This window comes from Mustela lutreola, chromosome 10, assembly GCF_030435805.1.
Source record: "Mustela lutreola isolate mMusLut2 chromosome 10, mMusLut2.pri, whole genome shotgun sequence".
NCBI lineage: Eukaryota > Metazoa > Chordata > Mammalia > Carnivora > Mustelidae > Mustela > Mustela lutreola.
In genome coordinates this window covers 5,519,048-5,539,393 of record NC_081299.1, presented here as the reverse complement: position 1 = coordinate 5,539,393, position 20,346 = coordinate 5,519,048, and positions in this window count along the sequence as shown.

The window sequence follows — 20,346 nt, the reverse complement described above, 5'->3', positions numbered from 1 at the left end:
CTCCTCATGGGGGCAGCTGTTGTTTCACAAAACACCTGCTACTTTACAACAAAAGTAAGTTCAAGAGCAGAAAACCCAGCACAATTCTCTTTCAGTAAATATCCAACAGAAGTCCTCGGTGAGGCGGGTGTCCACCGCACTCCCTCCGAGCTATACCCCGCACCAACAACTGGGATGTTTTCGAAAGGGGCTGAGACTTAGAACCAAATCCCGAACGATGGGAGGAAAGATCTTGGAAATAACGGGGAGCGTGGAAGTGTCCCGTCAAACAGCGCCGTCGTCCAGGAGGGGCTCCTGCAGTAACGTGTAGGGCGGTAGAATTGAAAGATTTCTGGGTGATCCATTTCTGCACACTTTTAAGGGCATTGTTTCCTGATTTCTAATTTTCCCAGCAACCTCACCTATGTGCTTTTGAACTTGGATGGAGCAGAAGGTCGAGCTCCCGCTGGCTTGTTCCCTGAGCACCCTCTCTACGTTTGAACCCCGAGGGCTTAGTCTTCGTTGAACCTTGACCGGCAAGGTCACAGGCAAGATCTCCCCACCGCCAGATCTCCACTCTGCCCTCCCACCACGATGTTCCTTCTGTCCGTGAGTCGTTTGGTATTAATTAACCAGCTTTGTCTTCCACTCAGCGAACCCGCCTCCCCGGGCTTCACTTGGGCCGACGGCTCACTTGCCAACAGACAGACACCTCATTATTTACCGAGCTTGAATCGGGACTATTTTTCTGTTTCTTGGAAACCTCCCTCAAGAGCTCCATAATCTTTTCTCTGATGAAAACAGTTGCTCCTGCTGAGCGAAATCCCGCTGACGGCCCCAACACAGCCTACGTTGTTCTCTTTCTTAAAGAGATTTTTTTTACTCCATTTAACTTGTTTTTCAACTCAGTTCAATGGATCAGACTTACCCATTCAGGAGGGACCTGCTCAACAGAAGTTATCTCTTTCAAATAAAATTAGATTCTTTACTCAAGGGCCTACATTCTGAAGCAGCCAACTTACTAACCTTGAGGTGGCCGCTGGCCCGCTATAGGGTGTTGATGAGTCCTGTTTGGGCTGAGCGGGTTCCCCACCCTGGTCCAGGCTGTCGATGTAGCAAGTAGCCCCAAGGATGGTGCCCCCTGTGGCTTCCTCGGAGAAACACCGCTGGAGTCTGTGGCACCATTTCGAAGACAGAAGATGCCAGGGACCAGGGAGGCCTCTGAAGGAGGTGAGGACTTTGGTTAAACCCGCCGAGGAACTGAGGGGACTGATCTCCTATCGCAGGGGCACAGAGGGCATCCTTTGTCACGAAGACCACTGGATGGGTCATTTCGGGGCAATTCCGTGGCACGAGTCATCTTCAAACACTCGCTCATTTTTTAGGAAGATTCTTTCACTCTTGGAAGATGAATAGTCAAGGTGTTTGGCGAAACACAGAGAACATGAAGTTGCCTGGCATATTTTTCAAGAGGTCGAATGCATCATAGTTCACGTTTCCAGGTCCATTTTTTTTTTAAAAGATTTTATTTATTTATTTGTCATAGAGAGAGAAGCGAGAGCAAGCACAGGCAGACAGAGTGGCAGGCAGAGGCAGAGGGAGAAGCAGGCTCCCCGCCAAGCAAGGAGCCCAATGTGGGACTCGATCCCAGGATGCTGGGATCATGACCCGAGCCGAAGGCAGCCGCTTAACCAACTGAGCCACCCAGGCGTCCCTCCAGGTTCATTTTTGACCATATTCCAATCATGATCAAGGGCTTTATGGCTTACAGACAACTTCACTCCTGTATGACCAAGTCCCAAATGGGAAGATTGTACATGATGTAGCAAAATCTTGACACTTCAAGGACACTGGGACCAGGAGAGATGAAGTCACTTACCCATTAAACAGCGAAGCCAGCAAGAGATCACCAAGTTGTCTTCGCCCCCTGGAGACCCTCATTTGTCCCCGGATACCAGCGATTCTCAGCTTCTCATGGCAAACAGACCCAATGCCACTTTACTCTGATGGTGTTCACTGATAATATAACTAATTCCAAGCAGTCGGCGTAGCCTCCTAATTATAATATAGAGGAGGAATTAAACCAGGCCACTTCCTCAACATTCCTCACCTCGACATTTCCCCAGCCCCATTCCCTGTGCATATCCCGGCTTGCCTGGCACAGGGTCCCTCTCCCGGAAAGCTTCCCATGAGCTCGGGCAGTTACACGTGCTTTGCTACATCTCTGCTGAAAAATGTTCTTCCACCCAATCAAGGGCATTTATAGGAGCAGCCACATCTGCCTCCTTCACACACCAGTGGAGATGCCCCAGAAAGCGGCAAACCCGCAAGAAGCGGCGCCCCCCACTGAACACCTGGCAGGGCCCCTTAGCTGCTGCCCTAGTCTGTCCGAAAACTGGGTGGGTGTCTCTGTGCACAGCGACTAGAACCAGATTGACCATGGCAATGAGCTGACTTCGGCATTTGGAGCAGGGGAAGAACATCTTTCCTGGGTTGGGGTGACCATGTCACACTTCCAAACTTTATCTTCTTCCAGGTAAGTGCCCGCAGCTCCCTGTTCTTTCTATGTTGTAAAAAATACTTGGCTAAAAAATAATCGTCTTTGGAGGGTTTATGCCCATGTTTCACTTCTTTGGCCACAGCCATTTCCTGCTGTCAGCTGTGCCTTGAGGTTATCCGGTGAGCCCCTGATCTCATGAACTCGCCAACAGTCAACGTAATCCACGCGATTCTGCAGACCCACAGAGGTCAGTTGCACCGCGGCTCAGACGGAGCAATCTTCAGAGAACATACCCGGCCTCCGCTCAGGCCTCTCTGAAAGGCCTGCCTGGGCTCTCCTTACTCTGGGCTCTCAGAAGACTGAGCTTTCCGCTTTGTCTTCTCCAGCCTCGGGTCCCATCAGGGCACAGAGACGTGCCTTCGCTCTGGGGCCGGGTTTGTGACTGTCCAGTCAGCATCATCCCACCGAGGAACGCAGGTTTCCACGTCGGGGGAGCATGTTTATGAAGCACTGGCTTTTATTGCTGGGGTTTTGTTTAGACCTTGAAAAGAAGTCTTGAAATTAAGAGAACTTTAACCTTTTTTTATCCCCCCTGTATCCAACTTCCAGCATTTACAGGGGAGGTAATTACAGCCAACGTTCTGCCCAACGTTCGGGTGCAGGGTAACTCGCTGCCCATCCTGCCGCGGCCAAGACGTCCACAGGAGCAAACATGCGAGCCCAAGGTGCTCCCAACTGCCGCTTGTGGTCCTCGAGAAACAGCCTGGAGTCAGGCCTGCCGGTGTGCGGCCAAACCTCTTGCTCTGGATCAGGCTTAGCAAGAAGCAGTTGCAGAGGCAGACAACTAGCCGTGGAAGGTTTCCATCCAGAAAGATTCCAGGCTTCTTCTTTAACAGTTAGTTGTGGTGTCCTTGAAAGTGAGTTGATTCTGCGAAGACTCGTGCCTTTCCCGGTAGGTCTTGTTACCATTAAATACAATGACGACAACTGTCTTCTACATACACGGGGTTGAAGAGAATGTTTTCTATTTACTACACCACTTCCTCTTACTGGGTCCCCAGGAAGACGCCACCCCTTGGCATAGGGTGGGATCACGTGACTGCGTTCTTTCTGTTGGAATGTGGGTGGGAGGGGTTGGCCACGCTCAGTTCAAATCTGTGCAGAGCAGATGTGCGCTTGTGCTCTCGTTCAAGGACTGTCCGCAAAGAACTTGTGGGTAGCAGAGATGCCAGACAGAAGCAGACAAGATTCCCTGAGTCACAGCTGGAGGAGAGGTGCCCAACTGTCTTGCACTGTTTTTTTTCATTGTCTTGCTTGACCCTTGAGCTTTGGGGGTTGTTGGTGACCTTGGCTTAAACTACTTCAGCACCTCACACTTTCAAGATAGCACATTCAGAGGGATTAAAGGGACTTACGGTGTCTGAGCCTTGAGTCACACCGCTAGAGAGCTCATTCTGGGCCGCCATCACTCCAGTAATCCAGGCTCAAGGAGAACCGTCGCTGCTGGAGCCATCATCTTCCTAACGCGCATTGTTCGGATGCATTTCCCAGTGACGCACTCTCCTCGTGACTCAGTCGGCAAACAGGGACTGGGAACACGTCTTGGCCAGAGCACAGTGCTCATGTCAGATCTGAACAAGGCTTAGAGGGAGGACGGAGCTCTACAACACTTCCAGTCCTGGAAGCAGTGACAAGACCTCGCTTCGCACCATTCTGGAGAGTTTTTGATGGCTATGTGAGTAATCAGCCATTTTTAGTTACATAGCTCCCCCCAAAGCAAGAAAGGCTCAGACAAACATTCCTATTCTTTCTGCAAGTGCTCTAATCAACAGCTTACTCCTTGGCCCATGGGGCCACCCGATTTTCCTTGCCAGATACCAGTTGCTGGTCCCCTCAGGACGGCTGTAGAGACCTGAGATCTTTGCCAGCTGATCTGCCCTCCACGGGCTCCTTAGTCTGTCTCCCATTCAGCAAGTGGCATTAGAGATACTCTGGCCATTTGGGAAAGTATAGACATTTGAAATGGTGGCAGCGTGAGAGTATCTTCTCCCCCACGGTCAATAAGAATTTTTTAGACCTTTGTAGGAGCCATGGAACCATGGAGTGGGACACACATGGGAGCCCATCTTCCCCTGTGCAGTTCAACTCACCCACTTGAGTGCCTTGTTCCTCAGCCCTCCAGAGTGGGTCCCTGATTCCCTGTCCGTCTACCTGCTTGAGCTCCTTGAACTTCAGGAGCGGATCTCTAGGTGTGCACCCGAGTGCCTGGGACTCAGGACAGCTGCTTGACCTGCTGTGAATGAAGTAATGTAGCTCCTTTGCTTTTTGTCCAGATGTCCTCACCCCAATAAACCAATTCTGAGCGAGTTCTAAGTGAGGGAAGGGCTTCCTCTCCAGCTTTGCTCCACTCCAACCATCTTTCACTGCATCCCCTCTCCACCGTCACTGTTTTGTCACCTAGACTGGTTGAACCTATCCTACCTACTTCACCAGCTGTCCCCACACTTCCTAGGAATTCTGAGACGTTCCAATACCAGATTTTTCTGGAAAGGAACAACGTTGGGGGAACATTAGCTTTGGAAGTACAGTGATAGGAGGAAGGTAAGGTAAATAAATCATGATAGAATTCAAGCCCACCTGCACCTCGGAAAGCCGTGTCTGACATTGAACCTCATATGCCTCGTCACTGGAGAGGACTGTTATTCCTTGTAGGGAGGACTGGTGAGAAGCTTTGGTGATGTAAGATTTTACCTGTAAGTGTGGTCAGAATTCTAACACAGAGCCAACTGAACACAGCTCCAGCTCTGTCCCTTCTTATAAATAAACCTGTAAACACCCCTCATCTTCCGAAGGGTCACGTTGTCAGCCTGACACAGACTTTCTGACTCACTTCTGAGCCTCATTGCAGCCAATTTTCCAGTTTGAAAAGAGGAAAGCGTCATCAAAGGCTTCATTTCCATTCGCCCTGTGGAGGAGGATGGAACACATGGTGAGCTGGAAGTTATGAACAAAATAAGTTTATAAAAATTCCCAAAAAAGTGGCACCTCAGACAAAATTAGTCAGACTTAATGTGGCAAAGTTGTCAGCCCTGCATGGGTTGATGTAACAGGGAAAGGGCTCGGCCGGGACAACGGCAGGACAAACTTGGGGACACACACGGACGTAGGAGAGGACACTCTCGGGCATGAAATTGCAGACCCTCCAAACAAAAGATTACAGGACGAGAGAGCTCAGCACACCATTCGTCCCACTGCCCTGTCATCCAGAAGCTCAGAACAATGACAAGAAAGTAGATGCAAAATAATAATTTCTATTAGGGTCCATCTTGTGTCTTGTTAGTGAAGGAGATTCCAAAATGTGCTGCTTTGATAAAGGGATTATTTTGAGTCATAGGCAAATGCTGGGAGGGACTTCCTCTGGACCTCCCTCTCCTGACTGAAGGCAGGTCCTTCTAAATGGCCTCGGCCGTCGTGTCCCCTTGGGAGTCCATCAACCAGGGAGGAGGGACTTGTGTCCCGGGAGAGGAGACCGGAAGTCCACACCACACGCAGACAGACTTGGTCACAAACAGTCACCCCTCCCATCTGTTCTCCCAAGGGCCCCTTCATCTTTCCTGAAGATCATTTCCTCCTTCCTGAGAGGCCCGCATCCTGCTCCCCCTTCCCCTACTAAGATGCTACATAAACGTTCAACTCCTACCTCCTCTCTGAGTATTCACTTTCCTCCCCTGTGATGCCCTGTGTGTGTAATACTGAAAATTAATTCATGTGTGTACCTTTTCTCCTGTTAATCTGCCTGTTGTTTGTTTATTCCACAGACCCAGCAATGGAGACTAGGAGGGTAGAGGGAGTGTCCTTCCTCCTCTACATTATATTCATGTGCGATTTACACACACACACACACACACACACACGCACGCACACTTAAGCAAAAGGCAACCATTTTTATAACAGAAAAATGAATATGCAAAAACCCTAAACAAAATCAACCGATATAATAATGTATCGAAAAAATCGAAGGAGAGCAAGAATTTTTTTTTCAGAATTTTCAGTTGAGATGCAATTCACAGACTACAAAATTCACCTAGTTAACGTGTAGAATTCAATGGTTTGAGTATATTTGCAAGGTTGTGCAACCATCACCCCTGCCTTGTTCCAAAGCATTTTTATTGCTCCAAAAGAAATCCATACCCACTATCAGTCCCTCCTCATTCCTCCTTCCCCTCTTCACCTGGAAAACACAATCTACTCTTTGTCTCTCTGGATTTGTCTAGTCTGAACGTTTCCTATCAATGTAATTGCTCAACACTTGTCTGGCTTCTTTCATTTAGAGTAATGTTTCCAAAAATCACCCACTTTGGGGCTGGACCAACACTTCATTCCTTCTTATGGCTGAATGATATTAAACTTCGTATTTATCTGCTCATTAGCTTATGGACATTTAGGCTGTTTCCGCTCTGTGGCTAACATGAATAATGTTGCTGTGAACATTTGTGTACTAGTTTTTGTGGGGGCATACGTTTTCAGTTCTTTTGGGTATAAACCCAAGAGTGGAATTAATTGGCCACATAGTAATTCTATACTTAACTTTTGAGGAATTGTCAGACTCCTTTCCAAAGGGGCTGCACCATTCATTTTATCTTCCCACTAACAATGAGCGAGCGGTCCAATCTCTCCACATTCTCATCATTTTTTTTTTTCTGTTTTACAAATTATAGCCATCTTACTAGGTGTGAAGTTAGTATTTCATTGTTTTTATTTGTATTGATTTGCATAATAACTTATTTCCCTAATGACTAATGACATTAAGTGTCTTTTCATGTGCTTGATGACCATTCTTCTTTGGAGAAATGTCTGTTCAAGTCCTTCGCGCAATTTTAAATTCGGTTGTCTTTTTATTGTTTAGTTGTAATACATTCTGGAGCATAGAGCCTTTCTTTCTTTTTTTCTTTTTAAGATTTTATTTATTTATTTGACAGAGATCACAAGTAGGCAGAGAAGCAGGCCAAGAGAGGGGGAAGCAGGCTCCCTGCTGAGCAGAGAGCCCGATGTGAGACTTGATCCCAGGACTTCGAGATCATGACCTGAGCTGAAGGCAGAGGCTTAATCCACTGAGCCACCCAGGCGCCCACATAGAGCCTTTCTTACCAGATATACACTTTGTAAATTCTCATCCATTTTTGTAGGTTGCCTTTCCACTTTCTTTACAGTCTTTTGATGCACAGAAGTTTTTAATTTTGATGATGTCCAAATTATTTATTTTCCCTTGTTGTTTGTGCTTTTGGTCATCTTATTTAAGAAACTGTTATTTAATCCAATGTGATAAAGATCCTATGTTTCCCTCTAAGAATTTTATAGTTTTAGCCATAACAGTTAGATCTTTGATCCATTTTGAGCTAATTTTTCTTTAGCAAAATTGTGAGATAGGGTTTGAGTTTATTTTTTTGCATGTAGATATCTGGTCGTCCCAGCACTTATCTTCTGTTGAAGACATTATACTTTCCCCATTGAATAGTCTTGGCACACTTGTTGAAAATTAACTGACCATAGATGTATGGTCAATTTATTTTTAGACTTTCTGTGCTATTTCATTGGTCTTTATGTCTATTTTATCCCAGTACCACGCTGTCTTGATTACTGTAGCTTTGCAATAGATTTTGAAATTGAAAATATGTTTCAAAAACGAAGACAAGATAAAGACATTTTAAGACAAATAAAAGCTGAGATGATTTCCCATCAGCAGATTCACATGAAGGGAAATATGCAGGAGAATTATTTTAGCAGAAGGAAAATTATCTGAGAAGGAAACACGGAGAAATAGGAAGGAAGGGAGAGCTTCAGAAGAGTAAAACTGTGGGTAAATCTAAATGAATTTTGATATATAAAATAATGGTATTTTATATAGTGATATGTAACTAGTGGTTTGTTATTAAGGAGTCAAAACATATGGAAATATAAGTGGAATTAAAATATGTGACAACAAGAGCACAGAAGTTGAGAACAGGGTAAATACAAAGTGTTGCCTTATCTGAAAAGTGGTAAAATTACAACTTATATTAGACTTTAATAAATAAAGCCTGCAAGGTGTAATCTCTAAGATAACCAGCAGAAGAACAGTACAAGAATGTATAGCAGGTTAATTGGGGGGAAGGGAGAAATAATAAAAATAGCTGACCCAAAAGAAGAAAAGAGAAGGGAAAAACGAGAACACAGATGGGACAAATAGTTAAGATGATAGATTTAAGCCCAGCTGTACCAGTATTGTGTCAAGAGTAAGAACACAAAATACACAGGTAAGAGACTATCATTAATTAAAAGATGATCAGATTGGATACGAAAATCCTTCAACTATATGCTGCTACCAAGAGACACACCTTAAATATCACAAAATAGAAAAATAGAAAGTAGAGTGAATAGAAAAAGACACACCATGAAAAGGCTAACCGCAGAAAGCTGATGTATCTATTTTAACACAAGTGCCCTTAGAACTATATGGGTTTGAACTGCTCGGATTCATTCACGCATGGATTTCTTTTTGATAAATACAGTCCAGTAGTGTAAATGTATTTTCTCTTCCTTGTGATTAATAAGATTAATAACATTTAAACACAATAAAGATTAATAAAATTTTCTTTTCTCTAGCTGACTTTATTTTGAGACTACAGTATATAATACATATACAAAATTTGTGCTAATCAACCATTTATCTTATCAGTAAGGCTTCCGGTCAGCAGTAGGCTATTAGTAGTTAAGTTTTGGGGAGGAGTCAAAAGTTATGTGCGGATTTTCTACTACACGGGACCGGGTGGAGGAGTCGGTACCCCGAACTCTCAAGTTGTTCAAGAGTCAATCAGCAGACTTTACGTCAAGGAGAATTGTTACAGTTACAGAGGAAACTTGCCTAATGAGAAAAGGGTCATTCCATCAGGAAGCTTTTAAAGATGCTCAATTTTAATGCACTTAATATGACAGTCCCAAAATACATTGACAAAATTATGGGAAATACACAAATCCACCTTTACGGTGGAAGATTTTAACACATCTCTCTTCATAATGAGCAAAGACAATACAATAATCATTAAGGAAACAGATTTTATTAACCTAATTAACAAGTCTGACCTAATTGATACTTACAGAACTATCTCCAACCACAGAATGCACAGCCCTTTCCAAGTATACCCCGGGCACAAATATTGACCAAATGCCACACCTGCTTGCCTGTTGTAACACGTTTCAAAGGATTCAACTGCACGCAGAATGTTCTCTGCAAATAGCGGAATTAAACTGGAAATTAATAGCAAGGAGACAATAGACCCTCCCCCTGAATCTGGAAATTAAATGATCTATTTCTAAATAACTAGAGTCGGAGAAGAAACCTTACTACAAACAACTTGGAACATATTTTGACCTGAGTGAAAATGAATATAATAACACACCCTAAAACCACGTTGAAAGGAAGACTCATAGTCTTCAGTGAGCGTGTGGCGTTCAGTGAGCGTGTGGCGTAGAGAAGAAAGGACTGACATCAATGACTTAAATATTCAACTAAAAAAAGTTGGAGAAAGAATGGAAAATTAACCACATATAGAATTAATATAAGGCCAAATATTAAATAAGAGAAAACACAGGAGAAAGCAAGAATCGGCAAAGCTCCAGGCAATTCTTTGAAAAGATTCACATGGGAGGAATTATCAAGAAAAAAAAAAAGAACACGCAAGTATCTGGAAGGAAACAGAGGCCATTGCTATAGTTCCCACAGATGTTAAAAAGATAAAAATATATAGCTTTATGCCAATGAACTTGAAAATTAAGGAAAAAATTCCTAGGAAAAAAAACACATACCCCAAACGCAGGTATCAAAGAAAGTGCATCCATCATTTTAAATCTTCCCACGGAATAACTTCAGGCCCATAGGATTTCATCAATACATTCTTTTGAACATGTTGGGAAGATAAAACACCAATCAGAAAAGAAAGAACATTTCCCAACTTATTTTGTCAGCATCAACTCTGTGCTAAAGCCTGACTAGGGTGTTAGAAGAAACATCTCTCTTGTGATTATTGTTTATAAAGTCCTAAACAATCCTACACTAGAAACAATTTCAGTGATTAGATATAAAGGTTAATATATCAAGACCAACTGGGCTTGTTTCAGAAATGCAGGGTTGGTTTGCTCCTCAAATGCACTACCTTATCAGAAAAGGAAAGGTCATAGGATTATCTCAATATATGCAGAAAAATCATTTGATAAAATTTAATGCCCATTCATGATGAACATTTTCAGTAAATTGATTAATAAGAGGGAACTTCTTTAATATTATAAAGGGTATATACAAAAACCCTACAGTAAATATTGTAGGTCCTAGCCAGTTCAGTAATCCAAGAAAAAAAAAAAAAAGTGAAACAAAGATTCAAAAGCAGGAAGTAGACTGTCATTATTTATAGACCTCATGATTGGTAGGGCAGAAAAAAAAATTAAATATACCAATAAACTCTCCGAATTAATAACTGGATTTAGGAAGGTCACTGAATGCAAGATGAAGATAAAAAGTCATTTTTCTCTATTCCACTAACAACTAGAAAGTGAAATTTAAAAATAAGATACCATTTACAAGTTTTAAAAACATCAAAAACACAGAAAACCTAACAAAAGAAGTTCAAGATCTATGTACAGAAAACTACAGAACATTATTGAGATTAATGGAAGGAGACCTAACTAGCAGCAGGCATTACCAGCAATAGCTTAACTATGGAAAGAGCCCAGATGTCCATTTACAGATGGTTCATATATACAACAGAATACGATGCAGCCATCAAAAAGAATGGAATCTTGACATTTGCAAATGACGTGGATGTAGTTAGAGCATACTATGGGAAGTGAAATAAGCCAGTCAGAGAAAGACAAATCCCATGTGAACATTGGGGAAGGGGAAAAAAGAGAGAGGGAAGGAAACCATAAGAGACTCTTAACATTAGAGAACAAACTGAGGGCTGCTGGAGGGAAGTGGGTGGGGGAGGGGCTAGATGGATGATGGGCATTAAGCAGGGCCCTTGTTATGATGAGCACTGGGTGTTAAATGTAAGTGCTGAATCACTGAATTCTACTCCTGAAATCAATATTACACTATATGTTAACGAACTAGAATTTAAATAAAAACCTTGAAAATAAATAATTTAAATTAAATTTAAAAACAAGAAGAAGACCTAAGTAAATGTTCAAGGGTGAACATTTGTAAAGATGTCTGTTCTGCCCAAACTGGTTTGCAGATTCAGTGTAATCGCATGCAAATCTCAACAGGACATGTGTGTGTGTGTGTGTGTGTGTGTGTGTGTGCGCGCGCACAAATAGAAAAGCAGATTCAAAATGTATATAAAAATGCAAAGATTAAGAACATCCAAGATAATCAGAGACAAAAAAGTTGGAGGACTCACTCTATAGATATCAAGATACTTGAGTTTTGCTATCTTTTGTGTCATGCAGAGTACTGTATAAAATTGGTTTTGCCTGTATCATTTGGGGGTCTTGGCAGTGTATCTCTACAGGAAAGCAGTGTGCTTGGGTGTTATCTCCTATGACTAAAGCCACTTGCATTTTCAGTTTGTGCATTGTGTGTTCATACCTCTAGTCGTTCTTCTATGTGGCTGTTGCCCATTTTATTTCTAGAAGTTTTTTTACGTATTAGGTATTAAAATGAACTGTATGAAATTTGCTATCTCTTGAGGTCCAAATGGTTAAATGCCCAGCAATTTTGGGTGGCCTAACTTAATGTATTAATCCATTTGTCTGCAACGAAAACTGTAAATGTTTCCTGAACTTTGTTGTTTGGTTTTTACTTGGCTTATGATGCTTTTGGTCATGCAAATTTTATCCCTTTTATGTAAACACATTCACCAGTTCTTTTCCTTATTGCTTCTGGGATTTGAGTCATAGTTAGAAAGTTTCTTGGTTGTAACTCCTAGTTCATAAAGAAACTTCCCCATGTTTTCTTCATTTTACATCCAGATTCATGATCCATTTGGGATACATTCTGGTGTATGGTATGAGAATAGGCCCAATTATATATAATTTTTCATACACCTTTCGGTGTCTCAATAACATACATCAAATTCCACTGATTTGAGATGTCACCTTAATCTATACTGAATTTCTATATTCGTTTAGGTCTATTTCTGGATTTTCTATTCTGTTTGATTTGTCTATATACATGTTCATACCGATACCACATTGTTTTCATTATAGGGGCTTCATGGTGTGCTTTAATGTCTGGATAGGCTTCTCAAACTCCCAACACTGCATTTCTTTTTTTCTTTTTAGCTGCATTTATTTGAGAGCGAGCATACAATTGGTGGGGGTAGAAGAAGAGAGAGAATCTCAAGCAGACTCCCCATTGAGTGGGAACTCCTATGTGGTGCTCAATCCTATGACCCATGAGATCACGACCTGAGCTGAAATCACAAGTCAGTCACTTAGCCAACTGAGCCACTCAGGTGCCCCCAACACTGCATTTCTTTTCCTGGCTTTTCTTTGCTTGTTTGTTCCTTTTCATGACATTATAATCAACAGCTCCAGAGACCAACATGATACTCTCATTGGCGTTGTGCCATAAATCAATGTAGGGAGGACTGGGTTTTCTATTTCCTCTCCAGTCAATTTTGAGTATAATTTTTTATAGTCATAATTATATAATTATATAACTTGAGCTATAATTTTTCCAGAAATTTGCCCAGTAATCTCAGTATCCACCTTCTTTGGCATGAAGTGTTTATAATATTGTCTTTCTATATTTTACATTTCTGCTGATATGTGGTTGTGTTGTTTTTCGGTTCTTTGTGTTCTTTATTTTTTTTTTTTCCTATCTTTTTTTTCCATGAGCAATCTTTCCAGTGGGTGGGTTATGGATTTCCTTTGAATTTTCAAAAGGTAAACGTTTGTCTGTCCTGTATGTCTCTCTCTTTTTTCTTCAGTGGATGTTTCACTCATTCCTTTTCATCTTTTCGTGTTTGCTGTTACGGGTGTTCCGTGTTATAACTTTGCTCCGGGTTTCAGCTCTCTGTCACAGACATTTTGATAAGTTTTGTTTTCTTTGTTGTTCTTTTCCCAAACATCCTGCAATTTCCTTTTATGCTTCTATGTTGACTTGAGTCATCAGAAGTCTTTACACTTCCAGGTAAAAGGTCCTTTTGCTTTTTATTTGTCATTAATTTTGTATTTTTATGGTATTAAGGTCATCTCACAAATGAGGCCCAGAGAGGTTAAGTGACTTGCCCAAGGTCACACAGTGAGTAAGAGGTGGGGCTGGTATGGAAATGCAAAGTCCATTTCCCTTCCGCGGCCCCTCCCTGCCCCTACAGCTCCCAGGGAGATATGCTACTTAATCCTGACCGGCACAGTTCCGGCAGGCGTCATTATGAGACAGTGAAGCTTAATTGAGAAACTGTAATGGACTATTAAAATTTAATTTCTGTGGGTAGGAAATTAGAATGTCAGTAGTCATAGTTAAGTGTGGGGGGCATTTTTCTTGGTATAAACTCAAATTACTCTTGATCTGGCTTCCCTCAGAGTCAGAGAAATGTTTATGTGGAGGATAAACCCAGGGAGCCGCAGGAAGGGTCAGAGAAGCAGACATAGAAGGGAGGGAAGCGATTCAAGGATGTGTTATGGAGTTGGCCATGGGGCTCTGTCTGGTGGGGCCGCACAAAACAAGTCTCAGAACTGTCCTCCTGGGGCCAGAAGAGGGAGGAATGTGCCCACCAGCTCCTGCCCACCGCGGCTCAGGGGTAGACCACAGCTCCGTCTCCCCACACCTCTGGGCTTGATGGTGTTGGGGGGAGGATGTCAGGGCTGATAGGGACCCGGTCCCCGCATCGCCTGCGGCCGGAGACACCTCATGGGGGCTTGAGACAAGATTGCCCCCCCAGCCCACAGAGCTGCTGGGTGTCCGCTCAGACCCAGCCGGGCGGAGCAGGCGGGGAGGTGGACCGGACTGGAAGTGGAAGTCGGAAGTGCCTGACCCGATGCTTAAAAAAACTTCCGATGTGAATCTTCAAAATTGCCCGTCTAGTGGAAAGTAGGGATCTCTATTTTGCAAGGAATGACCCTTATTATCAAAATGGATATGGGGGCTTAGAATTTCCTGACGACCAGGGAATATGTCATTTTAAACTGTGTTTGCTTTGTTTTTGCTTCAGTGTATGTGCCCGTCAGGGGCGAGAAGTTCAGGCCACCTGCCAAGACTTGATTATAGATGAAGGAAGGATAAAGCAAAAGGATTAAACCTGTCTTGACAGCAAACTAATCTTGAAACCCAGGAGCTAAGTTAAGGAGCTATAAACACGCTCATTATCCCCTCCACTACTTTCTCCTCCACAGAGGACTCCTGGCGCTGACCCACATTTACAATAGAATCTCTTATTCTATACATTTATCCTAAGGCTCATTATTCTAACTTTCAAATCCTAGGTTAATGTTTAAAAATCTGCACGTATCTCTGTGGTATTTATGACTCACTGGTACTGTTAATGGAGGCAGGGAAATAAATAACGTCCAGCACATAGCTTAATCCTCTCTCCACTGACACACCATTTCCATCTGTACTCAGAGACCTGATGCAATCTCCCTGATTCTCCCCAAGGAAGAAATGCCCAGGGGCCATTTCACCCGCAGGGAAACGGAAAGTTATTTTTCCCGTGACACAGATACCTGTGTTGAGACGGTGATTCCATACGAATTTATTCTAGATGAATACATTCAGCGTGTGGTGCCCATAGCATGTGGCCCGTGGAGAAGAAAGCCAGAGGAGACTGGGAGCTGGCGGAAGACCCTGGGGGTGCCCACCCAGGGGTGCCCGGAGGACCCGCCGTGCTGGGATTCACAAGTAATCATTCTCCTCTTGGTTTAAACGTCAACAGTTTGTGTCCTTCCATGTTTTACAAGACAACATTTTTTGCTGTTTTGAGCTTTTGGAGGAAGAGCTCCCATTTTGAGGCAAATCTTCAAAATTGCGGGGCGACACCATGCCGGCTTGGATTCATGAACATACATGGACTCCGGGATATATTTATAAGCTGCAAGTTTTCCTTCTCTCTGACTAGCACGTCCCTCTGGAAAAATCACAGAAGCCCCAACTGCAAACATCCCTTAGAGGGAAGATGTCATCACTGTTATTATTAATATTACTGTAATAATCGCTTCTCAAGAACTTGGTCTTTCATGGAAACCAATGAGTAAATGAGAGGCTCACGGGGGAAAATGATAATCTTCAGGCGGCCTTTGACATGTAGCTGCTGGGCTTGGTGAAATCAGGGAAAAGCCTACGGAAGACCCACCCCTGTCCTCCACCCGTCACCCCGTTAGCCTCATCCGGAGATGGTCAAAACAGCACAACCAACCTCAAAACACCTCTGGAAGTGACCATCCTAGGACTGAAAGGGTAACAGTGACTCGTTAAGTCTCTGGGTGACAGTCCCTCATTGACTCATATGTGTCATAGTTCAGATGAATAAGACTTTCCTGGATTAACTCAGATATAACTCAATTACCCAGAGAGGAGGAGCAATTTTCATTTACAGAAAACCATTACGGCCCATAAAACTCTTTACCCGTGACGCTCCCCAATTACTGGTGACCCGGGCCGGGCAGTCGCATGCTTCCTGTGTGCCCCGCGCCACGGGGGTGGCCCTCCTGGCCTCCTCCGGGACCGGGAGCCCGCGAGCTGGACATCGCTCATCTCTCAACAACTCTCTGACCGTAGGAAGACTCTCTCTTCCCGTCACGCTGACGAATGATGCCTGTCGTTCGGAAGACGTGGGCATTCGTTTCAAAGGTCTGAATAACCACCGCCAGAAGTTTGACTTTATGAAGTGTTGATTCTCCCCAGGACGGTTCCCCAGACCCAGAAGCAGAGTGTGTTTTTCTGTGCTGTGTTCTGAGAGACACACTGAAACGATTATGGGATCGTTCCAACAAAGGCGCCCTCATTTCTTTCTGCCATAGGAAGCTGGACCAGAGAAACCCAATTATCTGCTTCCTGGAAACCCGTACCTGATTTGCTTAGCACCCCTGTCCAGAGAAATCTCCCCGCCACCAAGACTGGGGCGCCCCTCACCAACACTGCCCGACTCCTGATCCCGCCAAGGGATCCCCACCACGCTCACCCGCCCGGGCCTCCCTGCCAGGACTACTTCTGTCTCCCTCTCTGACACCCAGCTGCCTTCCTTCCCACTCAGTTTTAGCAAGAGACTTGGTTTCTGATTTCATACAGAAAACGGCAGCCGGAAGATGCTCCCTGCTGCCAGCCATCAGCCCGCAAAACCCTTTGTATTTTCTTCTACTTTTCCTCTTTTCCATCCACCCATTCAAGGTCAAGTTCTCTGAGCACTGACCTGCGGTCCCTCCTCCTCTGAGCTCTCCCTCTCTTACCATCAACTTCTCCTGTACCCTCACCATCTCTCTCTAGCCCTGTAGATGGGGGACCCCGGCGCTCCCCCAGCTGGTCCCCATCTCTTTCCTTCACAGCCTGACGGCTAGACACGATCGTCTGGGACCACGGTTGCGATTGGCTCCTTACTGTCCGTCCCCCTTTTTCCTTCTGGAAATAACCACCCCCACACCAGGCCTGACTGGCCACGGGCTGGGGACTCGGACCCGTCTCTCTCGCCTGCCGGTATGGCCAGGCCGCTGCGCGCCAGCCTGCGGGGCTGAACCGAGGCTGCAGGCAGTTCCCAGGACGTTTCTTTCAGAGGAGCTGCTTGGGCTTGGCCTCCTCCCTCCGCTCCTTGAAGACGGGAAGGTGGGCGGGAGGGTATGACCCGGCTTTGGTTAGACGGACGCACCAAACACCCTGGGCAGAGCGGAGTGACTCCCGGAGGAGCTCGGACCGAGGATGACGTCCTGGAACAGAGCCTCCCACCTGCGGGGCGTCGCACCAGTGAGAACGAGGCCTCGGGGCTTGTCGGAGCCACTGTGATCCGCCGGAAGCAGCCCAACTGGTACCTTAACTAAGATAATGTCTGCCCTCACCTCCGCTGGCCCTCCGCCCTCGGGGGTCAAGCTTCGCCCGCCTGGCATCGAGCTCCACGCTGAAACCCTCTGTAGAAGCAGGTTCTGACCCCGCTGCCCAGAGTCTCCCGCCGGCAGGCCGCTCGCCCTGGGCCTCCAGCTTGGACCTTCCACGCCTTCCTGCAGGCTCCGGGCTGTCCCTCGCGGCTGCCTGAGCCTCTCTCCCCTTCCTCTTCTTCCCACACCCTCCCAGGGCAGTTGCACCTGTGGCCAAGCGGTCAACCAAGACTCTGGCCAATTTGTACTACAATGGAATTTATTAGAAGGATCCGTAGCAGCCCATCGGATACAGTGAGAGGGGAAGGGCCAGACTCAGAACAAGAACAGAGACCTCGGAACAGGAACCAAGGGACAATTTCTTCAGCCTCCTTCCTCTGGGACAACATAGCTCTGGCCATTTGGAACTTCGGTGTGGTCCCACTAAGGACTCCAGTTTCCGGGAGGAAGCGTTCCACTGGTCTCACTTCGGTCTCACAGCCCAGCCCTTTGCAGGGGAAGGAGGAACATTGTAACTGATTTTTTTTTTTCAAGACTATATCCAGTAAAAGAAGACTACGGCCCACCCACACTGGGGAGGGCACTCTTCCTTACTCAGTCTCCTGATTCCAGTGTTCATCTCATCCAGAAACAGCCCCTGCAGACACACCCAGAATAATGTCTGACCAGATATCTGGGCACACCACAGCCCATCCAAGTTGACACATAGAAGAAACCATCATGGCGTCCTAGAGAGCCACCAGTGACTCCTGATGGTAAGGGGGTGGACCATGAACTCTGAAGGTCAGAGCCACCGAACTGTAGCGTGGGCGTCACTGCTGAAGAGCTTTCTCTCGCTGTCCAAGCTGGTGGCTCTTTGAGCCACCCAGTACATCGGCAAGAACAGGTCATCCTACTATGCCATAGGTGGCTTCCAGAACCCAAGCATGTGCTTCTTCCATATCTGACGGCAGGGGACCCAAAGAGCAGCAGCTGTCCCTTCACGCTGGAGGGAAATCCCAGCATGCCCCAGACCACCAGACCCCCAGAAATTTCACAGAAATGAGGACCCTTGGCCTTGCACTTTCACAGGACATAACCTTCTACCTGCAGACATCCATGTTTCTCAACAAGTTCCCTGAGATACCTGCTACCTCCTACAGCCCAAGCGGGGGGACTCAGGGTATGGCTATTTGCCTCCTTCCCCAACCCCATAACCATCCATGGGTTCAAGATAAACAGTGCTTTGTAAGACAGGACGCAAGGGCCGTGTGACAAGCCATGCTTATCACAAGGGGAAACCTGGGAGGGCTCCGTGAGCAAGAAGAAAAATCAGCTTCGTGACTTTATAGCTGGAGATTTAAAATATGTAAGCCCCATGCTTATGGGGCCTTTGAGAGGCCTTTTGTTCTGTCCCCTTGGCTTGAGTTAATGCGGGGAATGAACTTGGAAACTGAAAAGAATGACTGCCTGGGCAGCTCTTCCAGGTTCCCGGCGTTTCTTTTCATGTGGTCTATTTCCTGGTGGCAATAACATTTGTTTACTTTGAAAATGAGAGAAGACACTTTTACGGCCGCGTGTCTCCATGGTGCCCAGATACTCGCTCACGAAGCGCTGCACATCCCGTCTCTGCAAGGAGCCCGGGAACCGGTGAAAGCAGCAGACGCCAACAGAAGGGGCATTCAGTCATTGAAAGGGGAAAGGGACAGATTTATTCCGGTCCCACTTGGCCTCCAGAATGCAAAGGGTAATAATGGTCCCGGGAGAGAAGTTTCTAGTGCACTGAATATTTTGTCTGGGTTTTGAGGTTAGGAGTTTGGGAACATTAGCTCCTGTGATAATGATCCTGGCAGTCAGTGCCTCTGCATTTTCAGCCTCTACTGTTCCACCTATGACTCTTCCTCCCCCGCTTTTTGAAAGATTTTATTTATTTATTTGTCACAGAGAGAGAGCGAGCGCAAGCACAAGCAGGGGGAGCAGCAGGCAGAGGGAGAAGCAGACTCCTGGCTGAGCAGGGATCCCGATGCGGGGCTCCATCCCAGGACCCTGGGGTCATGACCTGAGCCAAAGGCAGAGGCTTTAACCCACTGAGCCTCCCAGGCGCCCTATTTCCCCCTTCCTGAAATAAGCCAAGTTGTTATGAATGATCAGGTATTAACCCTTTTCCGATCTCCGCTGTGTGGATCCTCTGAGAAAAGCAAAAAACAAAAACAAAAACAAAAAACAAAACGTTCTCGATGGAGTATGGGAAACAAAATTTCAAATACAGGCTCCGTGTTGATACGGTTGTACTAACACCACACAACTGTCCCTCACCCTCCGTCTCCAGAGAAACACGGAGATCATGACGGGCACCTTCAACCCACGTTTGCCCAGGACAAGTAGCAACCGTCTTGTTCCGTTCCTGGGAAGAGTTTTAATATGAAAATTTTTGTGACAAATATATTTTTAGAGACTGCAATAAAAACGAAACAAAATCTGTTAGATTTTCTGCTCACATCTTTTTTAAAGAGGGACAGGCTAGAAGAATCTAAGCTCCTTCGGAAGTCCAAAGGGCTCTGGTTTCCAGAATAGTTTACATCTGAGACAATAAAGTTTCTGGGGAACACATAGGAGTACCCAACAGATAAATCTTGAGCAGTACCTAGCAGTGGATAACATTTGTTAGAAGGGAGACAGGCGGCCTTTTTCAGAAAGAATAAAGGGGGAAATCTCTCCCTTGGGACTAGAAAAGCCAGCAGCACATAGACCTTTCCCAGTTTGTGTGGCGACTATAATTCTTCCCAATTTTGTCTTCTTTCTCATGTTGAAAAAGGAGTTAAGGAAGCCCAGGA